Here is a 23,209-nt window from a genome sequence, read left to right on the forward strand (position 1 = left end):
GCAAAGGAGCCAAGCTTCCCATTGTTACCTAAGTACAAGGCCTTGGGAAGGCTGTGGGCTGGGGACCTGCCTCCCATTGACACAAGAGCGGACCTGGATGGACCGGGTCCTGGCCACTGTCATCAAACGGCCCATCAGTTGATCACAGGACCTGACCTGAGAGCATCATTAGAATTCAAGTGAACCAGAAAGAGATTCTGAATCCCAGGTTTGCCAGATCCACAGCTCTAACCATTTCTCCATCATTGAAAAGGAGGGCTGTAATCCCCACAGGGACGAGCTGAGTTTCATTGAGTGTATGTCCTCATGAGGCTACAGAGATGGGGAAGAGAACTCTGGCTCAACAGTCTCCCTTATACTGTTCCAATGAGAGTCAGGGATGGCATCTGTGAATGCAGCCTGCCTGGATTCGAACCCCACCCAAGCAAGGAGCATCACTCCTTGTGCCTCAGCTTCCCCTTCTTGGAAGAAGGAAACATAGTGTACCTAATTCATGGGGGTTGTGACCATTTATATCACCATGGGCACATAATAAACACTCAATAAATTGATTTGGTAAACATTTCTGGGCACTGCACCCGTCTGGTCTCCCCAGCAGTGCCTCCTGCCATGACCAGCACCTGTTGGCGCCATGGTGCCTCCTCCCCTGAGGGGAAAATCAAGGCTGTGGGGTTGAACGGAGGAGAGACAAGAAGCCACAGGAGGAATGAACTGGTGGATCCAACAATGTTCAGTCTGAGTCCCTACTGTGTTGGGGTGCTGTTTTGGGGTTGGCACGTAGAAGCATGGATATAAGAAGCACAAGGGTAATGAAATATTCTAAAGGTAGCTGGGAAGGGGAAGACAGAGGCTGGGGGTGGGAAGGGGGGTGGGGGAAGACAGGCAGGGCAAATGGCTTTCCCCACCAGACCGGTTTAGTCCAGTTTCCCAAGGAGACAAGGGTTCAGGAAAGGTCTAGGGGCAGGCAGAGGAATGTCGAGGGCCCCTGGGGAGGCGCAGAGGGGCTGCAGTCACACAAGCCTTCCATTGTGTCCCCTCCACCCACAGCAGCCGCTCTCTAGGGAGATCCTAGGAGAACAAAGCCATGGAGGGCAAGGGTGATGGGGAAGGAGGCCTGGCTGGGACAGAGACTGGGAGAGGGGGCAGGGGTGGGGTGTGGGGAGCAGGGTTAAGTCCAAGGAGATACAGCCTCAGTTCCCTTGGCAGTCCCTACCGCCCCACCCCCATCCCCATCTCAATTCAATAAGGAAGGTCAGGAGACCAAGAAAGGCACAAGGCCGCCAAGCTGGATGGGCTGAATAAAACCCCTTTATTTGACTTAATACCCCTTAAATGCACAAACATGAAATCCTAAACCCTCCCCTTATTTCTTTTGGATGTGGTTTGTGTCTGGCAGAGCTTTCCAACTCCCACCCAAGCGCCTGACCAAAATTATACCAGCTTCCTGCTGAACTCTCTTGTTCCATGGACTCCTGCTAGGTTCAGCCTAAGCTCCAGGATGCCCAGGAGATCATGGCAGGCCTCCTGGAGCAGCAGACACTAACTGTGGGCCAGTGTGGCTGGGCCAGGGCCTGGGATAAACAGGACAGTGTGCCAAGGTAGTGACCAGGCTGAGAAGGCTTGCTCCGAAGCCTTCCTGGACCTACAGTTTCCAGACCCTGGCAAGTGGCCTGACCCAGAGGAACTTTGCTGTTCCCATCTGTTATGTAAGGGCAGTGACAAGATACTTGCCACAGGGCTGCTGTGGGCTCAGCCCTGAATGACTGACCCAAACCACCATTACTAGGAAGCTAATGATGGCAGCATGTACAGAACGGCCCTCAGCAACAGAGGGTGACTTCCCAGGAGCCTATGTGAGCGGGTACTCTGCCCTTCTGGAGGGTTCTGTGCCCTTCTGGCCCTCCTCAGTAACAGCCAGCCACTGGGCCCACAGGGAGACCACTCAAAGAGCCGTTCTCCAAGTAGGCACCAATGATACTAAGCCCATGGTATCTGGGAGTTGCTGGCTTACTCCAGGTTCAATGGGCTCCTTTGTGCAGAACTTACCAGGGTCTTTATTCTGCCCCATGTGCACCCTGAATTCCCAGAATTCCTGCTGGTTTCTAGACTTCCCTGGGTCTCCCACTTAGGGAAAGGTGAGATGTTATCTTAGATTGGGCATGAGTGTGTTCTCAATTCCCCGTCTCTCTAACACATACTTCCCGGTCTTTGTGAGCCCTCCTTGTCTTTTGCACTTGGGACACCATCCCTGGGAATAGCATCCTGTCAGGCTCTGCACGGCCCTGCACTGGGCACTCGGGTAGTGTCAGGATGATGGAGCATTTGGCAAGTCCTTAAGAATCTCATCTGGGAGATGTTTGCTACAGCTGTGTGGGCTCCCCTCTACCTTCATTTCATCCCAGATGTTCAGACACACAGCCTTTCCATCCATCATTCCTCACAGCCACCAAGTCCCCACAGTGCTACCTTCCAAGCTCTCAAAGCGAGAAGGAAAACTATGATGATCATGGAATGGGGAGTCCCACCCTCTGAGCCCCACCTGGCCCCTAATCCATCCTTTTACTGCTCCCTGCCCCATCCCCCGCCAGGCTGAGACAGGGTCAAATGTCCATTGATTGCCTTGTGAGCTCACTAGTGTGTGCCTTTGCAGGTGCAGCCTCTTGGTTCTCATCTGCATAGTGGAGTCCTGTTCTATCTGCCGTTCCTGGGCTGTTGTGTAAGAAGTGAGACAATTACCAGGTACCAGTGGCTCACTCCTATGGTCCTAGCTACTGAGGAAGCTGAGATCTGAGGGTTATGGTTAAAAGCCAGCCCTAGCAGGAAAGTCCATGAGACTCTTATCCCCAATTAACCAACAAAAATAAAAATGAAAACAAAAGCTAGAAGTGAAGCTGTGGTTCCAGTGGTAGAGTGCTAGTCTTGATTAAAAAAAAAAAACTCATGGACAGTACTCAGGTCTATTCAAATTCCAAAAACAATAGGGAGGGAGGGAGGGTGGGAAGAAGGAAGGAAGGAAGGAAGGAAGGAAGGAAGGAAGGAAGGAAGGAAGGAAGGAAGGAAGGAAGGAAGGAAGGAAGGAAGGAAGGAAGGAAATCAGACAAACTAACAGTACAGTGCGCTTAACAGCCATGAGGGGCTGTTCTTGGGGATTCCTCAGGGTCTTCATGAGTCCCTCTTCCTAAGACATTCATATTCGGGGAGCAATGCTCACATTAAGAAAGAATTTCCAGACAGGTCCCAGTGGCTCACATCTGTAGTCCTAGCTACTCAGGAGGCTGAGATCTGAGGAACAGGTTTCAAAGCCAAAGTCCACGAGACTCTTATCTCTAACTAACCAGAAAAAAAAAAAAAAAGCCAGAAATGGAGGTATGGCTTAAGTAGTTTAATACCAACTTTGAGCAGATAAAGGGCAGCATCCAGTCCAGTCCCTGAGTTCAAATCTCAGGACTGGTGCACGTGTGTGTGCAGGTGTGCACATGTGTGTGTGCGCGCGTTCACACAGAGCCATAAAACCTACCAATCAAAGCCTTGAAGTAACCCATCTTGCCTTTCCTTTTGAGGCTGTCACCTCACAGTGCCTAGAATGGAGCCCAGATTGCAGAGTAGGGAGAAGGCCTGTGACCAGCTGGTCTAGGACTGGGCTGTCACAAATGTGCAAATGGGATGCCCTGGTCCTTCCCTGGTTGCCATTTTTCCCAGTGCATAGAATAAAGGGGTGCAAACAGGGGTCAGTAGCCTTCTCCCTACCCTGCAATCTGGGCTCCATTCTAGGCACTGTGAGGTGACAGCACAGGGAGGACTATCCATTAAACCATGGTGACTCATCCAGACCATGAGACCTTGAGCATGAGGGTCTGGTGTTCTATCTCCACAGTGTCGTGACAGTGGGAGAATCCAGGGGAAGAGGTGAGCTGCACCAGGGGCCCCTGACATCCTAAAAGTGGAAAACCAGTTGCTATGCCTGCGGGTCCTTTGCTAGCAAATTCTGAATCATGATCATAAATAATTAACATGAAAGTAGATGTCCCAATAAATTAGCAAGGACCATGGAGCCTCATTTCTCCCCTCCTCCTCTCCATGCTGTAAGTCCTTTGAGACAAACAGACAAAGAAGGCAGATCACAGGGTCTCAGGACACTGGGGTAATAGAGTAGAGTGAGACACAATGGAGACAGGGTCAGAGAGCTTCTTCTGGTGCTGGACTGCACGTGCAACTAAGGTGCGACTCTGGACCTGGGGCAAGAGCACCTGTCAGGCTGTGTCTGCCAGTAGGAACTCTGACCAGTCTTGTAAGAGGCAGTGTAAAAGACGCCTTTGCACGGTGCTGTGAATTAACTAAAGCCCACCCCTCCAACTCTGTTCCCTGTGATCTGAGCTGTGCTCTACTGCTGTCACTTTACAAACCACCTTAGGCTCCAGGACAGAGAAAATTCACTGAGAAGTGTCTTGTGTAGAAGGCAAACTACCCCTCAAACAGCACAGCCTATTCTTTTTTATTTTTATTTTTTGGTCAGTCGTGGGGCTTGAACTCAGGGCCTGGATGCTGTCCCTGAGCTCTTTTGGCTCAAGGCAAGTACTCTACACTTTGAGCCACAGATCCACTTCAGGTTTTCTTGTGGTTAATTGGAGATAAGAATCTCACAGACTTTCCTGCCTCGGCTGGCTTTGAACCATGATCCTCAGATCTCAGCCACCTGAGTCTATTCTCAGCACCCAGTCTATTCTCATCTGAAAGCAAAAAAAATCAGGAGAGTACCTGCCAGGCAACTAGTCCCAATGGTAAAGCAATAACCTCTTCAGAACTCCTCCAAAGACTTAGCTAATGGCCAACCAGGCCATACCTTGTGACCTGGGACTATTTTAACTCTGCATACCTTTCTCACCCCCTGCATCCATTCACCCTGTTTAATCAAAGCCAGTGTCTATACCCAGAGGATGTCTGACGCTATAACTCTCTTCCCATGGCTACCATGTCATAAACCTCCATTCTCTGTGCCCTTCACCATGTCCCTTTATTTGGTATATGGGGGTGAGTGGCCGGACCTAAGTACTCCTGGACATTATGCTGGAGTCTAAAAACCCAGTTTCCATCTCAGGTTACTCCAAAGCCTAAGTCTTTTGAAGCAAACACACAGCAGTCAGGGCATAGAGCACCCTATACTTTTATATCTATACCCACTAGGGAACTGACCATATTCCAAGGGGTAAACATTACCTCCTCTAGGAAATCCAGCAAGAGAAACACCACTATCTCCTAATGCTAGAACAGGAAGTGGGGCCCAGGCACCCAGAAGAGGTATAAACTCATTATTGGAAGCTCAGTCAGGCTGGGCGGCAACATGACTGGACTCTTGCAGTAACCTCCTCCCTGGCCTCCTCTGCCCTCATAACTCTGTTTTTTTGGAGGGGGAGGGAGGAGGGTGAATTGAAAGTAAGACTGTCATAATAGCCATTCACCAATGGAGGAGTTGGGGTGTGCAGGAAGTATCTGGCTCATCATTACTTAGCGAGTGGAATGGAGGCAGGTTGGCTCCAGCATTGGCATCTTGAACATCCACCAGATGCCCACACCAGGATGAGAAATCCTTGGGAGATATCAAACACTTCCTCCTCAGAACAGGTTGGGGAGGAAGGCATGGTCCCAAAGATAGAAGCCACCAGGTCAGCTTGTTGAAGGAGCCGTGGAGTCCAAGTACTCTCCAAGGAAGAACCCAACCTCCCAGCAGCAGAAATGGCAATGGCTTTCAGGGAAGGGCTTGAAAAATGCCCGTGCCTACCCAGAGCTAGCTAGGATACCAATCATCCCTATGTGGTCATAACAGATACGAATGGCTAGTACTTATTACTAGTACTTATTACACAGCTAGAACTTAATTACACACTTACTGTGTGCCAGACCCTGTGAGAGCACTGTTACACACATCTCCCTCTTGAGCAGTCTTCATGCCCACCTTCAGAAGAAGGTACTACGTGTCACATCCATTGTACAAAGAAATTGGCAATGCAACAGGGTTGCTAACATGTCTGATGCCCCAGCCTCTGGCAGAAGCAGAACCGGAAGCTGTGTCTGAGTGTACAGTCTGAGTCCTAAATATCAACCCCACCCTGAGCTGTATAGCCTCTCCCATGCATGTGCACACACATGCAGGCACACATCCACAGGTGCATACATGTATGCACATGCATGCCAGTACCCGCAGGCACGTACATGCACATGCACGCACACATATGCATGTCAGTATTCACAGGCACATGCATCCATGCACATATGTATGTACACATACATACATGCACATACACGTCAGTGTCCATAGGCACACACAATACACATGTGTGTTTGTGCAGACCCACACAACAGTATCCAGAGGCACACATGAACATGCACATGACCCATGCACATGTACACATGTACACAGAGCTTCTGCTCTGCAGACCAGGGCCTCCCCAGGTACTAGGAAAAGCCCTTGGTGCAGGTGGAGCTGGTCAAGTCCAGGATTCTGCAGTTTCTCAAACAAAACTTGATGGTGGCTTTCTCTTTCTCCCTCCTGCTATGTGTCCATGGACGGCCCTTGCTCAAGCCCAGGAGCTGGGGCCCCCAGAAAGAGGCCCCCCGTTTCTCCTGTGCCTCTAATGGCTCACATTTATTCCCTGAAGAAGCAATCAGAGCTCAAGGATTAATGGATGGGACTCAAGCTTTCAAATCCCGCCTGCTGACAGACCGCCTAATTCCCCACCCCCTGTTCCTCAACCTTTCAGAAAAAAAAAAAAAAAAAAAAAAAAAATACAAGCGGCTTGCTTATCTTAGTGTGGCGTTGCCGTGGAAACGGCATCCCTTGTGAGATGCACTGTCATAACATTTCAGTGCTGTTCCGAACACTTAAAGACACAGTCTTCTCCTTCCCGGCCTCAGCCATAGGGCAGCTGTCGAATGGAGGGGCGGGGGTAGGAGAGGAAGATCCAGGAGGACCCTGGCTTTATACATCATTCAGGTGCCTGGCGGGGGGGGGGGGGGGAAGTGGAGGGGAGAAGGAGGCGGAAGGGCTTACAGAGCCCCCCCCCCAAAGTCCCTTGAGTGGCTCCTGAGACAGACAATGCATTCTACTTGCAAGCATCCTGGTGAAGGAAGAGTGGGCTCTACCATGATGCTCACTTTACACAGGAGGAAACTGAGGCTGAGTTAGTCATTATGGTATACAACCCTGATGCCCCCGATCTACCCCCAAACTCACCTAGCACTCAGCGTCCCACATCCCAGGAAAACATCTGGGGCCTGGCATGGTTGGTCACGTTGGCTCCAGGCACTTGCCCTTCTGGTGCCTTGTATACTTTTCAGCACTCCTGTCTCTTCTCATTGGCCTGGCATACCAGCACCTGCCACTTCTCTGCAGGGGTCCTTGAGCCCCCAATGTCCCTGCTGGGTGACCTTTGACTGATGACAAATAGCTATGCACAGCCAAGAGGAGGAAACTACACCCAGAGGTGGAAACTACGCTGCACCCTCCAGCTTTGGGGGACTTTGCCCGTGGCTTCACCCTCAGTGGGCTTACCCTTCCTCCATCCCTTCTTCCCCTTCCTTTCCTTTCTATTTGGATGCATGTGCACTTACAACCTGTTCCCTATTGCAGGGACCGCCTGATCTCAGTAGCCAAGGAGGCACGGCTGGGACAGTCCCCCTACTCAGCCTCAACCCCCCAATGGCTCCCACATCCCCTGTAAACCCTGGGCTTTCGAGCCATACCATGTTATGGCCCTATCCCCCCCAGCCATGCTCTCTCCAACCTCTGGGACTTGGCACATGCTACTTTTGTCTGTTCACTCAGTTCAGGGCAACTTCCTGGCCTTCTTCCCCAAGCTGATGGAACACTCAAGATGGAGGACTTCCTGAGCCTCACCTCACCACTGAGCACTATATTATTCCCACAAGGCTCCACTAAAGCCCCAGGATGGGGGACTACCAGACCCTACCTGATGGCTGGTGATGGCAGCACCTTCCCGACTTCCTACTTCCTGAGTCTACCAACCACACAGCACTTAAGAAAGCTGAATGAGCAAGTGCAAATATACCTATGCAGCACCTAGTACGTGCCCAAGCATCAGCAGGGCAGACATCACATCTCAGGAGCACCTACTGTGTGCCCACACATCAGTAAGGGCAGTCACCACATCTCAGGAGCACCTACTGTGTGCCCAAACATCAGTAAGACAGACACCACATCTCACGAGTGCCTACTGTGTGCCCACAAATCAGCAGGGCAGTCACCACATCTCAGGAGCACCTACTGTGTGCCAAACATCAGCAGGGCAGACATCACATCTTAGGAACACCTGCAAGGCCCATACGGCCTCCCCTGACCGCTTCCTCCTCACCTGCCTCTGCTGAGCGCCACTCACACTGCTCACCACTCCTCACTGCCCTGAGCCCACAGTTCCCTCTGCCTCAGCCTTCCCATCCAACAGACACTGCCGCTGCACCTTCACCCCTGTTTATGTCACCTCTCCGAGCAGGAGGGATTCCCCAGCCCCCCTCAAATCCAGCTTCCTGCCATTGCTCACTGACTGAATATCCTGCTGTTCCCTATAGCTAATTCAATATACATCTATTATACATAATATACGAGCGAAGAGTAAATATTTAATTATGCACATAATTTATATAGGTTTTTATAACAGCGTTTATTGACTATAAATAAAATTCACATTGAATATACATTTAATTGTCCATCTCTCCCACTGGAGTCTAGAGCCCCACAAGGGAAGAAGTTCTGATAACTGTCTAGAACATGGCTGCCTACTGCGTATTGTAATACTCAACATGTACATGCATGTGTACATATATACAGGTATGTGTGTACACACATACATCATGTGTGTACATATATTTATATGTATGTGTATGCATATGTAGGGTTTGGGTTTTGTTTTGTTGGGGTTTTTTTTGCCAGTACTGGGGACTGAACTCAAAGAGTCTCATACTTGCTTAGCTGGAGCTCTACCATTTGAGCTATACCTCTCACCTGGCTTTTTGCTGGTTAGTTGGAAATAAGAATCTTGAAAACTTTCCTACCTGGGCTGACTTTGCACCGTGATCCTCCAGATTTCAGCCTCCTGAAAAACTGGGATTACAGGCAGGAGTCATGGACTCTTTACAGAGAAGCCATGAAGTTCCTGACTGCCTGAGGAACAAAATGAGGGTGTGCTCATAATGGAGTATCCTAACAGCCCGGAAGATCCCAAGTGGCCCCTCTCCTCTGTACAGAAGCACATGGTCTTTTGGAGAGGGCTCTAGCATAGGGGGAGGACTCTTGGTGTGTCTTCTGGCCTCTACACACGCCCGTGTGGGAGGAGGGCGGAGCTACCTCTCCCTGGACTCCTGGGGATAGATTGGGAACATAATTATTGTTGTCTTCTCCTTTCCTCACGCTTGTGGTATCCTGCTAACAGACTATGAAAATAAGCCTTCTTTCCTACTGACCCTCATAGTTGCTTTGTTGTTGTTGTAGTTAACTCCCATCCTCCAAACACCGTAATTCTGGGTGTCCAGTGCATACTCCTCCCAACTGGCTTCAAACCACACTACTAATCCCGACGTAATTCCGACACCTCCTAGAATTGCACCCTTCCATCTGCACAAGGTCACAGCCATGCTCAAAGGAGCACAGAGCTTCCCTGCTTAACAAACCAGCTGCGTAAATTCCCACAAGCCCCTTCAGAGGTCATTATCTGCCTTGGTCAGATGAGGAGACTGAGGCTCTGAGAGGTTAAGGACTTTATCCTAAAGCCACACAGCAAATCCAGGAAGGATCAGACAAACCATCGGGGTTTTGTTTTTTGGGTTTTTGTTGGGTTGGTTTTTTTTTTTAATTCCACAGCAGACACAAAAAGTCAATGGAGCTGATTGTCTCCTAAATTTCCATATTGGTATATTTAACCTTGGTCTTACCTAAACATGAAAAGATTCTTAAAGATTAGATGTATTACCAGTTGTTGATGGCTTATACCTGTAATCAATCCTAGCTACTCAGGAGGCTGAGAGCTGAGGATCACAGTAAGAAGCTAAGCCTGGGCAGATATATCTGAGAGATTATTTCCAGTTAGCCAGCAAAAAAAAAAAAAAACCCTGGAAGTGAAGGTATGGATCGCATAGCAGAGCTCCAGCCTTGAGCAGAAAAGCCAAGTGAGACTAAGTTCAAGCTCCAGTATCAACACACAAAAATAGAAATAAATAAATGAGTAAATAATTTTGAAAATGATCAGGTAGCTGCTATTCCCATTCCTTCTGGATCCTACAACAAGCCATACCAAGCCTCTTCTCATACTTTCTCTGCCTATCACATCTGGGCACCCTACATAGACGCAGGCTCAAAGTCAGCCACACGAATTCTTCCTCTCGCTTGGCTCTGGGCTTCTCTCCACGGCGCAGTGGGGAGGAAATTAGTGTAAAACCGGCTTAGACATGTGCGTGACCTCCTTAATCCTGTCTGGTTCTTCCAGGTACAGAGAAACAGAGCCATTAGCGAGATGCTACAGGCACTGAGAAACATGTCCTGGTTCATGAGGGAAGACACTCCTCCAACCTGCCATCCGCACACGTGTGGTGCCTTACGACTCTATGAAGAGTCCACCAGTGACCCTCTGATTGGAGAGTGCAGACAACAGACATTCCTGTCCTCACAGATAGCTCTCTGCCACATCCTGTTGCTGACATTCACACTGTCCTGGAAGTGAGGGTACCTGGGTCCTAGGCTCTCTGAGACTCTAACTGGTTGACTATTTAGAGGGTCCCGGAGCCCCCTGCAGGAGCCGTGGTAGAGAAGTTTATCCAACCAGCACCTATTCCCAGGCTCTGAATTGTCTTCCTTTGCAAAATGAGGACAATGATATATGCCCGCCAGAGAGATCACAGATCAGGCTGGGCCTGAGACAGGTCCCCACAGTGAGGAAAGCCAGTGGCTGACACCTGAGGCCCCACAGAACATCCTCACAGAGAACAGGCCACTGACAGCCCAGCACAAGTGCACCCCACCAGCCATAGGACCTTGGCTTTGGCCTAAGCAGAGACCCACACCTGCCCACATCTATGCAGTGTGTGTTTGGTCCTGGTCCACTTGAACACTGAATACCTCATAGTGAGATCAAGTTAGTATTGCTTACCATTTACAGATGAAGAAACTGAGGCATGGAGGAGCTAAGATAGACAGACAGTCTGGCTCTCACCCTGTCTCAAAGCAAATGATACCACACAGAGCTGTACACAGGGTGCTTTTTGTCAGTTCTGCCTCATCCATGTCTATGGAAGGATCCCAACTGGAGGTTAGGAGGGGATGAGAGTCTGGGTTCTAGAATGCCAGCTGTGTTCTACTGTCCTGGGACCTGATTCTCCTCCTCTCTGAGCTTCAGTTTCCTTATTTGCAAAATGTAGGTCCTGATGGTGCATCATCAGGCTGATGTGGAGATAAATAAGTGAATGCGCTTTAACACAAAGCAAACACTCAAGAATGATACCTTGCCTGGCCAGTGGCTCATGCCTATAATCCTAGCTACTAAGATTGAGATCTGAAGGATCATAGTTCCAAAGCCAGCCAGCCAGCCAGATAGATAGATAGATAGATAGACAGACAGACAGACAGACAGACAGACAGACAGACAGACAGACAGAGTCTGCAAGATTTTATCTCCAGTTAACCAGTAAAATGCCCTGATGGTTTCAAAACCTGCTATCAGGTTTGTTTTGGTGTTGTTGTTGTTGTTGTTTTGTAGGTCATGGGGCTTGAACTCTGGGTATTGTCCCTCAGTTCTTCAGGTCAAGGCTAGCACTTTACCACTTGAACCACAGCACCACTTCTGGCTTTTTCTGTTTATGTGGTGCTGAGGAATGGAACCCAAGGCCTCATGCATACGAGGCAAGTACTCTACCACTGAGCCAATTTCCTAGCCCAGGTTTTTTTTTTTTGTTGTTGTTGTTGTTGTTTTAAGGCAGCTTGTATCATCCTTATTTTCCAGGAGCTCAGAATGTCTCAATTTGTTTAGATTTAGAATGGGTTCTGCCCCCAGTCTTGCCAGTACAAGTATCCATGCACCCTCCTGCTAAAGCCCTGCTCTGGCTAACAGTAAAAAGCAATCTGCCTTTCCATCTAAGGTCACCATGACCCATGGGGAAAAAAAATAGTGCACAGACAGGAAAGACACTGCAGCCACTTGTACCCCAAGCAGGGCTAAGATAGCGGCCACTAAGCACCTTGGGTGAAGGGACCACCCATGAGACTGGGGACAGAGGACACCATGGAATTTCTCTCTGAACCGAACCCATGCTGGTATCAGGCCGTGATATACCTCCTTGCATCTCATCTGAGCTAGTGCTCACCTCTCCCCTGGAACTCTGGCATGAACTGTCCAGGAACACACAGGAGTCTTGCTTCTGCTCTGTTACTTGCCAGCAAGATCAGGGCAACACCTCCCCCCACACACCCCTCTGAGCTTCACTCTGCCCACCATTCAAATTGGCTCAGGAGCCTCGACGTGCATCCACCACGGGTGAGCAAAGGTCTGCGGATCCCACACACTGCGTGGTCTGGTGCTTCCATGGGCACCCTCATCTCTCATGCTCACTGTCTGACCCACATAGCAGGTAGACACTATGGTGGACAGGGACAAGAGGACTTTGACCAAGGCCATGCAGGCATTAAGTAGCAAGTGTTCATTACCCTCTGACCTTCTGCCTGCAAGGCCTCATCCACAGTCCTCCTGCCAGGTTACATGGGTACTGACTGGTGAACAGAGCTGCTAAGTCCAGAGTGCTGCTGGGCTGGCATGCAGCTCAGAGACACGATGCTAGGAACATGCACGAGGCCCTGGATTCTATCCCCAACACCACACACACACACCACACACACACACATACACACACACGCACGCGCGCACGCACGCGGGAACGCAGGAAAGGACTGACAAATTCAGTCCTGTTAAGTCTGTTAAGCACCTATGTGTGAAAAGGAAAGGGGAGAGGGGCTCCCAACAAAGGGGATATTGTAAACAGCATGAAACCACCTTGCCAAAGTCACAAGCTCAGTGGAAAATGGCCACAGGCGGCTGCAGGGGCCTAAGACAAAGGCAGTTCTGAAGGGAGAAGGTTGGCCCTGCAAAGGGAGGGCCAACAGGAGGGAAAAAAATTACCACTCTCTCTCGGTACCAGCCACCCGCCTCAGGGCTCTGAATGACCCACGGTGGTGGAGCTCTGTGAAGAAGTTGCTGAATTAATTCACACATGAATAGAAACTATCACAAGAATGGATGTCCACGGAAAAGTGAAATCAGAGCTCGGAGCAAGGCTCTTTGGTGCTTCTGGTTCTGGGTAGAGGGGACTAGTATGCCATCTATTATTAAAATGTATTCCCTACATTTATTTTATACGTATCCTTTTGTATACCATCAACATGTAACAAAATACAGCATGTCTCCTGCCACTGGGGGAACATCTGGATTTTAGCACCAAGCCCCTTTCAGATTTAGAATGATGCTTTGTCTCATTACTGGGGTGAGGGATGATTAAAATCACCACAACTATTTAATGATACATTTTATTTACGTAGCACTCTCATTTATTATAGCCCTGGCCACTGGCATTCTTGATGGATACCTTAGAAGAAGGAGTACAGCCAGTCTAAGCCCGGAATTCTCAAGACTGCTCAGAACCCAGCCTAAACTCTTCCTAGCATCTACCCATAGAGTCTTCCAGTTCTCTGAGCAGAGGGGCCCCCAGGGCTGGGACCCACCCAGCAGAGAACCAGACTGAATGAGCCGCTGCTTTCAGAATCTGCTGTCCTGGGAGGGAGACGCACACTAGACAAAGAATATCAGACTAGCATTTCATTACGCTGAAATAAATATGAGAAACGATAGCATAGCCTCCCCAGAGAGCTTATGCCAAGGAGTCTAACCCAGTTTGGGAGGAAGAGGGCAGAGCTGGAGGCAGCAAGGCCTGGACACATTCTCAACACATACCGTTCTGAGCAGAAGTAATAGGTTGACCTGGATGTTATAAAGACAGGGATACAATGATTTTAGAGAAGAAGGAGGTGAGATTAAGACCAGAAGCTGGGAACTGGAAGGCTGCGTGGGAGGCCCGAGCTTGCCTGGAGACAATGGGAAGTATGTACCAGTACTAGCTGGTGGCCAGTTGTTGCTCCACTCTTCCCACAGATATTCTAGTCACTCCACGGGCTCCAGAAGCTTCAGGGGTGGAGGGAGGAGTCTGTTCCAGGAGGAACCTCTGAAGGTAGAGCATAAGGGGAACCACTATCCACTCAGCCACCAAACTGTGGGTGTTTTGTAGCTCTATCAAAAGATGAGCTTCGAAATGGCACCTCAGGCTTTGCCTGACTCCTCCCAGAAAGCTGAGCTCCTGGAGTCTCTGGAAATTTCCCCGGAGGCGAGGGTGCAGGGAAGCTGAGCCCTGAAGGCTGAACCACAGAGCTGCGGGGACAGCAAATGGGAGGGCAACTTCCAGGGGGAAGGTGCAGATGCTGAGCCACTGAGGGACCATGCTACCCAATGCTGGCCCAGACGTGAGGGCAAGGCAGAGCCTGTGGCCACAGCAAAGCTACCACGAATGGCTTGAAGAGCTCTGGGAGTTGGGGGGGGGAGGGGGAAACCATAAACAGCTTTCTGGCTATGGGCAGGGAGTGGGATTTATAGAGCATGTAGGACCAAGAAATGCCTGATGTAACTCAGTCTCCAAACGTGGAATGTTCTAGATACACAGGCCATCATTATGTCCTTTCAGTCTAACTTTCCTACTTGTTTCCTTAACTTGTTTCCTTTTTTGATTAGCAGAAAATTTTCATTTTAACTATGTCCAGTGTATCAAATCATCCTTTTATAGTTACTGTTTTTTTAAGATTTCCAAGAAATCTTTGCCTACTGCAAAATCCTTAGGACACTAGAAAGTAAGCATAACTTTAACTATCACTCAGTTGCTTTGAATCTTGTTTCAAGAATTGTTTTAGCTCAACAACAAAAAGACAACCCAACAAAACTAGATGAACAGATGAACATGAAGATGAACAGATATTTCAAGAAGATAAGAAGTTTAAGAAAAAGACACCCTTCATCACTAGCTGAACAGAGAGATACAAGAAGGTCTAAAATTAAAAAAGCTGATCAGCCAGGCTTCTGTGTCTCACGCCTGTTATTCAGGAGGGTGAGATCTGAGGATCACAGTTCGAAGCCCGCCTGGGCAGAAAAAGCTGGAAGTAGTGCTGTGACTCAAGTAGCAGAGTAATAGCCTTGAGAAAAAGAATCTCAGGGACAGTGCCCAGGCCCAGAGTTCAATCCCCAGGACCAGCAGGGAAGGGAAGGGAAGGGGAGGGGAGGGGAGGGGAGGGGAGGGGAGGGGAGGGGAGGGGAGGGGAGGGGAGGGGAGGGGAGGGGAGGGGAGGGGAGGGGAGGGGAGGGAAGGGAAGGGAAGGGAAGGGAAGGGAAAAAGAAAGAAAGAGAAAGACTAAAAAGACTAAAACACACATGTTAGCAAGGATATGGAAGAGGAGACTTTTCATATGTGACTGGTAAAAGTCACTTTGGAAAATAGCCTAGTAGCTGGGCAGTTAAGCAAACTCTTATAGTTTTGTAATTTCAAGACATTTATCCAAGGAAAAAGAAACGAATGTATCCATGAAAAATCTGTGATCATATGTCCACAGCAGCTTGATTACACAGTAGCCAAAAATTAAAACAATATAAAGGCCATACAAGGATGAATGGATAAACAACATATTACATGTACACAAGGAGAGAATCATATACAGCAATTAAAAAGCAACGAACTACTGATAGATGGGTTATGAATGGTTTATGCAATAGTTAGCTGAGTGAAGGAAGCCAGATAGCAGAGTCCATATTATAGGATTCCATTTATAGAATGGTCTAGAACATTGCTCCTGGGGAGGGAACAGGGAATGTCTGGGAAGAGACAGAGGGAAATTTCTGGGCTGATGGAAAATGTCTCTATCATGATGGGGCTCTATCTGCACAAAATCAAAATGGATTGAGCCGAACAAAATATATACAATATATGCATATGTATGTACATGTATATACATAAAGCTTTTAGTTCTTTAAGAGGAGTGAAAAAGTTGCTGGCTAAATGACTATGGGCACCCAGATTGGTTTAAAAGGCTTTCCAGTCCTATGTCGATACCAAACATCCTGGATGCTAAGAGAAGACACACACATGGCACATTGCTGGAAGATTCCATTTATTCAGTATGGAGAAAGGTCTATAAACCTACTATGTGCCGTTAGACCTACTATGTGCTGTTACTGCATCTGGAGCAACAAAGAGAGATACAATACTGTCCTGTGACAAGTCAAGAAGCTGACAGACACTCTGTGCACTTGTGTTAGCTTGTGTGTGCATATGTCCTGCTGCTCTAAAGTAAGCCATTATATTTTCCAACAACCATTAAAAGTGGGAAACACTTTTAAAGTACCTTAGCCACTTTCTTATCCTTTCCAAACCCTTGTCAGCCCCTGCATGGCAGAACCTGACCCCTCTTCCCCAGGAAGCAGGTGAGGAGGAAGGGATCTCTGGCTGAAATCTGGGTGAATTGGGCCACCAGCTACCCAGCAATGTGAACAGTGAATGGCAGACATGTTCCTAGGCCTTCATTAACAGGCTTTGCTCTCTCTACTATAGGCAGGACCCACTGGCTGGGGGCCTCCAGCCAAGCAGTGACCTCGAGATGACTAAGTCATCAGTTTCTGGCTATCCTCATACCCTGACCTTTATAAAGACGATGTTTCCTTACTGGTCACTTCTCATGAAAGAACAAAGACACTGATCCACCCTAAGTGAAAAGCCAGGGTGCCACAGACAGGCTCAAAGGCCTCCAGAGGAAGACTCCAGAGCTCTTCACCCTCACCTCCAGAAAGCCAGCACGTCATGGCCCCTGTTTTAAGAAGAGTTTTGTTGATGGACCCAGAAGATTCCAAGTTACTGCTCACATTGTCATCTCCCAGGACCAAGGCTCTCCCTAACCCATTTTCCAGAGGGGAAAACTGAGGTTCAGAATGACATAATGTGGCCAAGCTTGCACAGCCAGCAAGTGGCAAGATTCTAGAGTTGCTGGTTCCTCTCTCCATCAGAAGTGAGGCCTGGCCAACTCATCCTCCTCCACAGGACTCGCTCCCCCCCCCCCTATCCACACCACCCTTCCCACCTCAAAAGCAGAATAAATCAGGCCTGAAAAAGCTCATTTCTAGGTCCGCTTACTTCTTCCTCTCACAGTGGTTGTGTTGTAACCCTACCAGAGGACTCACTGTCTCCAGTGATCCTTCAAGGCTCAGGGAGAAGGTACTCCATTCTGACAAGCAAGTGTCCTCCCCCAGGAATCTATAGGAAGAACCCATCCATGACTTGAACCCAACCCATGCGTGTCTGGGTAACCCCAGCCTCAGAATCAGGGTTTAGCATATAGGAGGTGCACAGGATATTATGCAGCTGGCCCCTTTGGAGTTGGCAGAAAGACTACAGGAGCTTCAAGACAGAAAGGGGAGGGTTGTGGCAGCAAGCATCAAGGAACCACAGCCTGGTCTATTAACAGTGGGAGATAGTGAATTCATTTCCTCCCTGTAGTAATTTGCCTGTAAATATTCACAAACTGTGCCATTGCTCGCAGCCATTAAAGATAAAAGCATAAATAAAGTAGTCTGACACAGGGGCTCGGCACACAGGCAGGAGCCTGGCACACAGGCTGCCGTTCCTCCCAGGAGTCACCAGTGGCTTCAGCCAGGTCCCACTATCCTCAACACAAGGGGGCAGGGGAGAGGGGCAGTATTCCATGGTATCCAGCACTAGATGAGTTACAAAGGGAGACTGAGGACAGAAAAGAAGTAGGAGTAGAGCCAGGTGCCAGTGGCTCATGTCTGTAATCATAGCTCTTAGGAGGCCAAGACCTAGAGGATTGTGGTTTGAATCCTTGCAGAGGGAGGCAGAAGACAAAAGTAGGAGTAAAAAGCCAGAAGTGGTGCTGCGGCTCAAGTAGTAGGGTGCTAGCCTTGAGCTGAGGGACAGTGCTCAGGCCCAGAGTTCAGGTCCCACAACCGAAACACACACTCTCTCCCTCTCTCCTCCCCCTCCCCTCTCTCCCTCTCTTTCCCTCCCTCTCTCTCTCTCTCTCTCTCTCTCCCTCCCTCCCTCTCTCACCAGGTGCCAGTGGTTCATGTCTATAATCCTAGCTATTTAAGGAAGCTGAGACCTAAAGGAGAAAACCTGAGCAGAAAATCCACAAGCCTCCACTTCTAATTAGCCAGCAAAATAAATGCAAGAGTACTGGCTGTAAGCAAGTAAGCCAAGTGGGAGCACGGAGTCCCAAGTTCAAACCCTGAGACCAGTTGCAAAAAAAAAAAAAAGAAAAGAGCTTGTCTCAGAGGAGCAGGGCAGAGTCCTGTACAGGACCCAGGAGTGGTTAGCCCAGTGCCCATCATTTGGCAGGGCTTGTTTTAGCAAGGTGTCCTTTTATCCCCCACCCCATTGATCTGCCTGCCTCTTAGGATAAGGACAAAAAACTAGCACCTCTTGAATGTCCTGGGGGCAGGGAGAGGGAGAGCAGAAGGTGCTATACAAACCAGGTGTGTGGGGCTCACACTTGTAATCCTAGCTATTCAGGAGGCTGAGATCTGAGGACTGGGGTTCAAAGGCACCCTGGGCAGGAAAGCCCATGAGACTCTTTTTTTTTCTTCTTCTTTTTTTTTTTTATTGTGAAAATACTGTACAGAGGGGTTACAATTACATGGGCAAGATAATGAGTACATTTCTTATCAAGCATTGTAGCCTCCTCCTTTGTTTCCCCTTCCCATCCCTTCCCATCCTCCCCTCCCCCCCCCCCCCCCCCCCGCCCACCCCCACCCAATCCTCCCCGCAGGGACCCCACCTCCCCGCACCAAAGTTGTAAAGTTCATTTTCTACATAACGACTTGTACATCTCATTGTTGCAATGGGTCCACCTGTATCCCTATTTAAACGATTGGTTTTTCCCCTTCCCCTCCACAAATTATACCAATATCAAATACAGTGAAAGCAGGGGTTATACTGTGGGGGAGGGACATACAAAGCAACAAAGAAATAATCTTATAAATGTGGTAGAAACAATGGCATGAAAGAAAAAAACATTTGAATACATATCTTAGGGTTCATTTCCCTAACATCACCTTATCTGACCTTTTCTGCTTGACTCAGACATATACTAGATATTGCAAATAAGGGAAACCATGGGACCTATGTTTCTTTGGGCCTGGCTTACTTCACTTCATATAATTTTTTCCAAGCCTTTCCATTTCCTAACAAATGGGGCAATGTCATTCTTTTTGATGGAGGCATCGAATTCCATTGTGTATATATACCACATTTTCTTGATCCATTCATCTACTGAGGGGCATCTGGGTTGGTTCCATATCTTAGCTATAGTAAATAATGCTGCAAAAAAATATGGAATGCTTCACGAATTTGCATGTCATCCTTGTGCAGGGGCCATGCTAATCTTCTCTATATTGTTCCAATTTTAGTGTATGTGCTGCCAAAGCGAGCACATCCATGAGACTCTTATCTCCAATGAATCACCAGAAAAACTGGAAGTGGTGCTGTGGCTCAAAGTGGCTCAAAGCTAACCTTGAGCAAAAAAAGCTCAGGGACAGTGCCCTGGCCCTGAGTTCAAACCCTACACCCACTCAAAATAAATAAATAAAAGTGCTATACCGGAGGACCAGCATCCCCGAGGCAGGGAGAAGTCGCCTATGAAGGCCCAGGACAGCTCACAGAGACCTATAGGTCACTCTCAGAGAATTTCTTTGGGTCCAAGCCAAGCCCAGGGGAGTCCTGAGGAGTGGTAAACACTAGCCAGAGAGTGGCCATAATGCAGCTGAGAGAAGAAGTATCTTTCCTCATGCCAGACTGTCGTGCAAACTCCAAGGAGGCAAATCTAAGAAGCCTGATGACCTGGACACACTTTGCCAAGTCCTACAAGGACGAGACTGAACCCAGCAATGACATTTGGCTTTGAATCCCTTCCTTTGAATCCTCAGATTGTATTATGATCCAGTTTAGAGATGGGAAGCTGAGACTCTACACTGCAATCACTGGTGTTTGAGAGACAGAGAGTGAGGATTTGTTGAGCTCAGGCAATCTGGCTGTAATATCTCCAGGACCTCGCTGGAGAAGGGAGTCAAAATGAGAAGCTCGACGTGGACTCCATGATGAGGTAGGCTTGGTGATTTTGAGGAAGGTTGCTGACTTCCCCTTTGATATGGAAGGTCATGGGGTGCAGCCCACTCACATCTTTGTCCCCCGCTCTTAGCCCAGCAGCACTTCTGCAAAGAAAAGTATCATGCCCAATTCACAGGTTGGGAAACCGAGGAGGCTCAGAGAGCTAAATGGTTTCTACCCACCAAGTGGACCACCATCATCACCATGTATATCTGTGAGCTTCAGGCCTAGCTCTCTATCAGCCAGGTAGGTCCTGAGTGAGTCCTGTACCAGGAGGACCTCCTCTTCCACACCCAGCGTGGTCTCCCTAGTGTGAACAGCATGTTGCCCAAGCCCACAGGCTCCTCCAGCCAAAGCCCCAGCCTGCGAGGTAAAGAATGACATTTACAGCAGAATCATCCGCCAGCACTGAGATTCAATTATGGTCATTATGGTGCACTTAGGAAAACCAGGGAGCAGGCTAATACATTTTAGAAAGATTGGCAACAACAGAGGTTGAATCAAAACGAGTTTTCTACTTAACCCTCAGTTAAACAGAAAATCCATTTAACCACAATGCAGCACCCATCTTCCTAGTCTCCAACTGCTTTTTACTTTTCTCTTCTTTTTTTTTTTTTAACTGTCTGCCATTTAACCTTATATTTTTATCACCCAAAGATGCCTGAGCATAAAAAATAAATTCACTAATGGAGAAAAAAAAAATGTCACGGGCCCCCATGGGTTTATAGCTCTGGATATGTGCACATCCTTAACCAGGCTTCCTCCACCATGACAAGAAGAGCTCCCTTCTTGCTGTCATCTATGCCTAAGACACTGGGGTGCAGCAGGAAGCCGCTCTGTGGACCCTAGAGGAAGTGCTAAATCACACCTCCCTGCTGCACGGCAAAGCAAACATCTGCAGCCACCCTAGGCTACCAGAAGGAGACTGCCTAGAGAGGTAGGGCCTGGCTGGGCGGGATGTTTCCAGAGAAGTCCTGCAGGGACTCAGTGCCATCCAAATGTGCTAAGACACAAAGCAGAAATCAGAGTTACCAGAGGAGGTATGGTGGAAAGACATGAAGGTCCAAGTTAGGAAGAGAGCGCCCTAGGAAATAAGACAGAAAAACCTATAAGCCACAGGGTTTTCTCCAACACTGAATAAAAAAGCATCAACTACAAGATCTGGACTGCCCCTGAATGACCCATGTGTTAAGGGCTTGGCCCCTGGCTTGGCACTGTATGGAGACAGTGGTAGAGACTGTAGTACTTTAAGAAGTGAGGCCTGGTGGGAGGTTTTCAGGTCATTGTGGGCGTGGCCATGAAGAGGAGCTCCCCCCCCCCCTTTTCTTCTTTCTCCCTTTTGCTCTGTGGCCATGAGGGGAGCAGTTTTTGTTGTTGTTTTACTTTTTGTTTTGAGTTTGGTTTTTGTTTTTATTTTATTTATTTATTTTTGTCAGCCATGGGCTTGTACTCTGGGCCTAGGCTCTGTCCCTGAGGTCTTTTGCTCAAGGCTAGCAATCTACCACTTTGAGCCACAGTTCCACTTCCAGTTTTCTCTGGTTAACAAGAGATAAGAGTCTCATGGGCTGGGTGCTGGTGGCTCATGCATGTAATCCTAGCTACTCAGGAGGCTGAGATCTGAGGATTGCGGTTCCAAGACAGACCGAGCAGGAAACTCCATGAGACTCTTATCTCCAATAAACTACTCAAAAAAGCCAGAAGTGGCTCAAGTGGCAGAACTCTCACTTTAGCAAAAGAAGCTCAGGGACAGTGCCCAGGCCCAGAGTTCAAGCCCTAGGTCTGGCAAGGAAGGAAGGAAGAAAGGAAGGAAAGAAGGAAGGAAGGAAGGAAGGGAGGGAGGGAGGGAGGGAGGGAGGGAAGGAGGGAGGGAAAGAAATAGAAGAAAAGAGAAGAAGGCCTGGCGCTGGTGGCTCACGCCTGTAATCCTAGCTACTCAGGAGGCTGAGATCTGAGGATTGCGGTTCAAAGCCAGCCCAGGCAGGAGAGACCGTGAGACTCCTATCTCCAATAAACCACCAGAAAACCGGAAATGGTGCTGTAGCTCCAGTGGTAGAGCGCTCGCCTTGAGCTGAAGAGCTGAGGGACAGCACTCAGGCCCAGAGTTCAAGCCCCACAACAACCGACAAAAAAAAAAAAGAAGAAGAAGAAAAGAAAAGAAGAGTCTCATGGACTTTGCTGCCTGGCCTAGCTTTGAATAATGAACAAGAAGAGGCCTCTCTTTCTGAGAGGAGACCAGGGTGATCTTTGCCACCATTTTCCAGGCTCTAAAAATTGTTGCTTTATTGCTTTCACAGTCACACACCAAAGTGCTGTCCTTTGAAAGTGACCTAGTGGCTGGGCCACACTGTGAGCGCTTTGAGATGGGGACTTGAGATCTTTTATTTCTATGCCAGGGGGAGCTCAGGGGACGACTGGGCACAGAGATGGAAGAGAGGGACAAAGAGGGAAGATGGAGGGGACTCTGTCAGTAACAATACCAAGGAAGTCTGGCAAATTCCCAGCTGCAAAGGAACTCCAAGGACCATGGAGCACTCCCAGCAGGAGTGGCTAACCCTGTGGTCCCGGTCCTGGTCCTCTTGCTGTGTTTGGGCATGCTGGCTTAGGGAAGATGGGTCTGGATGCTATTTGGACAGCAGACAGCCCAAAGTCCACCCTCTGACTTGATGTCTTTCTGGACCACATCTGCTTTGATGAGAGCCACTGCCAGCCTGGACACTGCAGGCTGGACAGGACCAGCTTGGGGAGCTTACTCCCCGCCTCCACCCCGAGACAACAAGCAGAACTGTCCCTCGTCCTCCATCCCTCCCTCCAGTGGGACCTGCCTGCCTCCTGGTTCAAGTTCAGTTTAACAGATGTTGTGTTTTTAAGAAGCTTTGTCTTTGAAGTCTGGGAGGGGGGAAAAAAAAAGAAAGAAAATCTCAGCTCCAAAGGGCCCTTTCCTACTGAAAGGGCTCTC

At 48.9% G+C, this 23,209-nt stretch overlaps 1 protein-coding gene and 1 non-coding gene across 3 annotated transcripts in view; both read right to left on the reverse strand.

The window, feature by feature from the left end:
* The window catches only part of Tspan18 (tetraspanin 18), a 144,901-nt gene that overhangs the window by 83,102 nt on the left and 38,590 nt on the right, over window positions 1-23,209 (reverse strand). The window lies entirely within an intron of this gene.
* Window positions 19,474-19,580, reverse strand: LOC122100752. The gene has a single exon (XR_006146243.1). It is a non-coding gene; the product is annotated as a U6 spliceosomal RNA (small nuclear RNA).

This window comes from Dipodomys spectabilis, unplaced genomic scaffold, assembly GCF_019054845.1.
Source record: "Dipodomys spectabilis isolate Male_0828 unplaced genomic scaffold, ASM1905484v1 ptg000599l, whole genome shotgun sequence".
Taxonomy (NCBI): Eukaryota; Metazoa; Chordata; class Mammalia; order Rodentia; family Heteromyidae; genus Dipodomys; species Dipodomys spectabilis.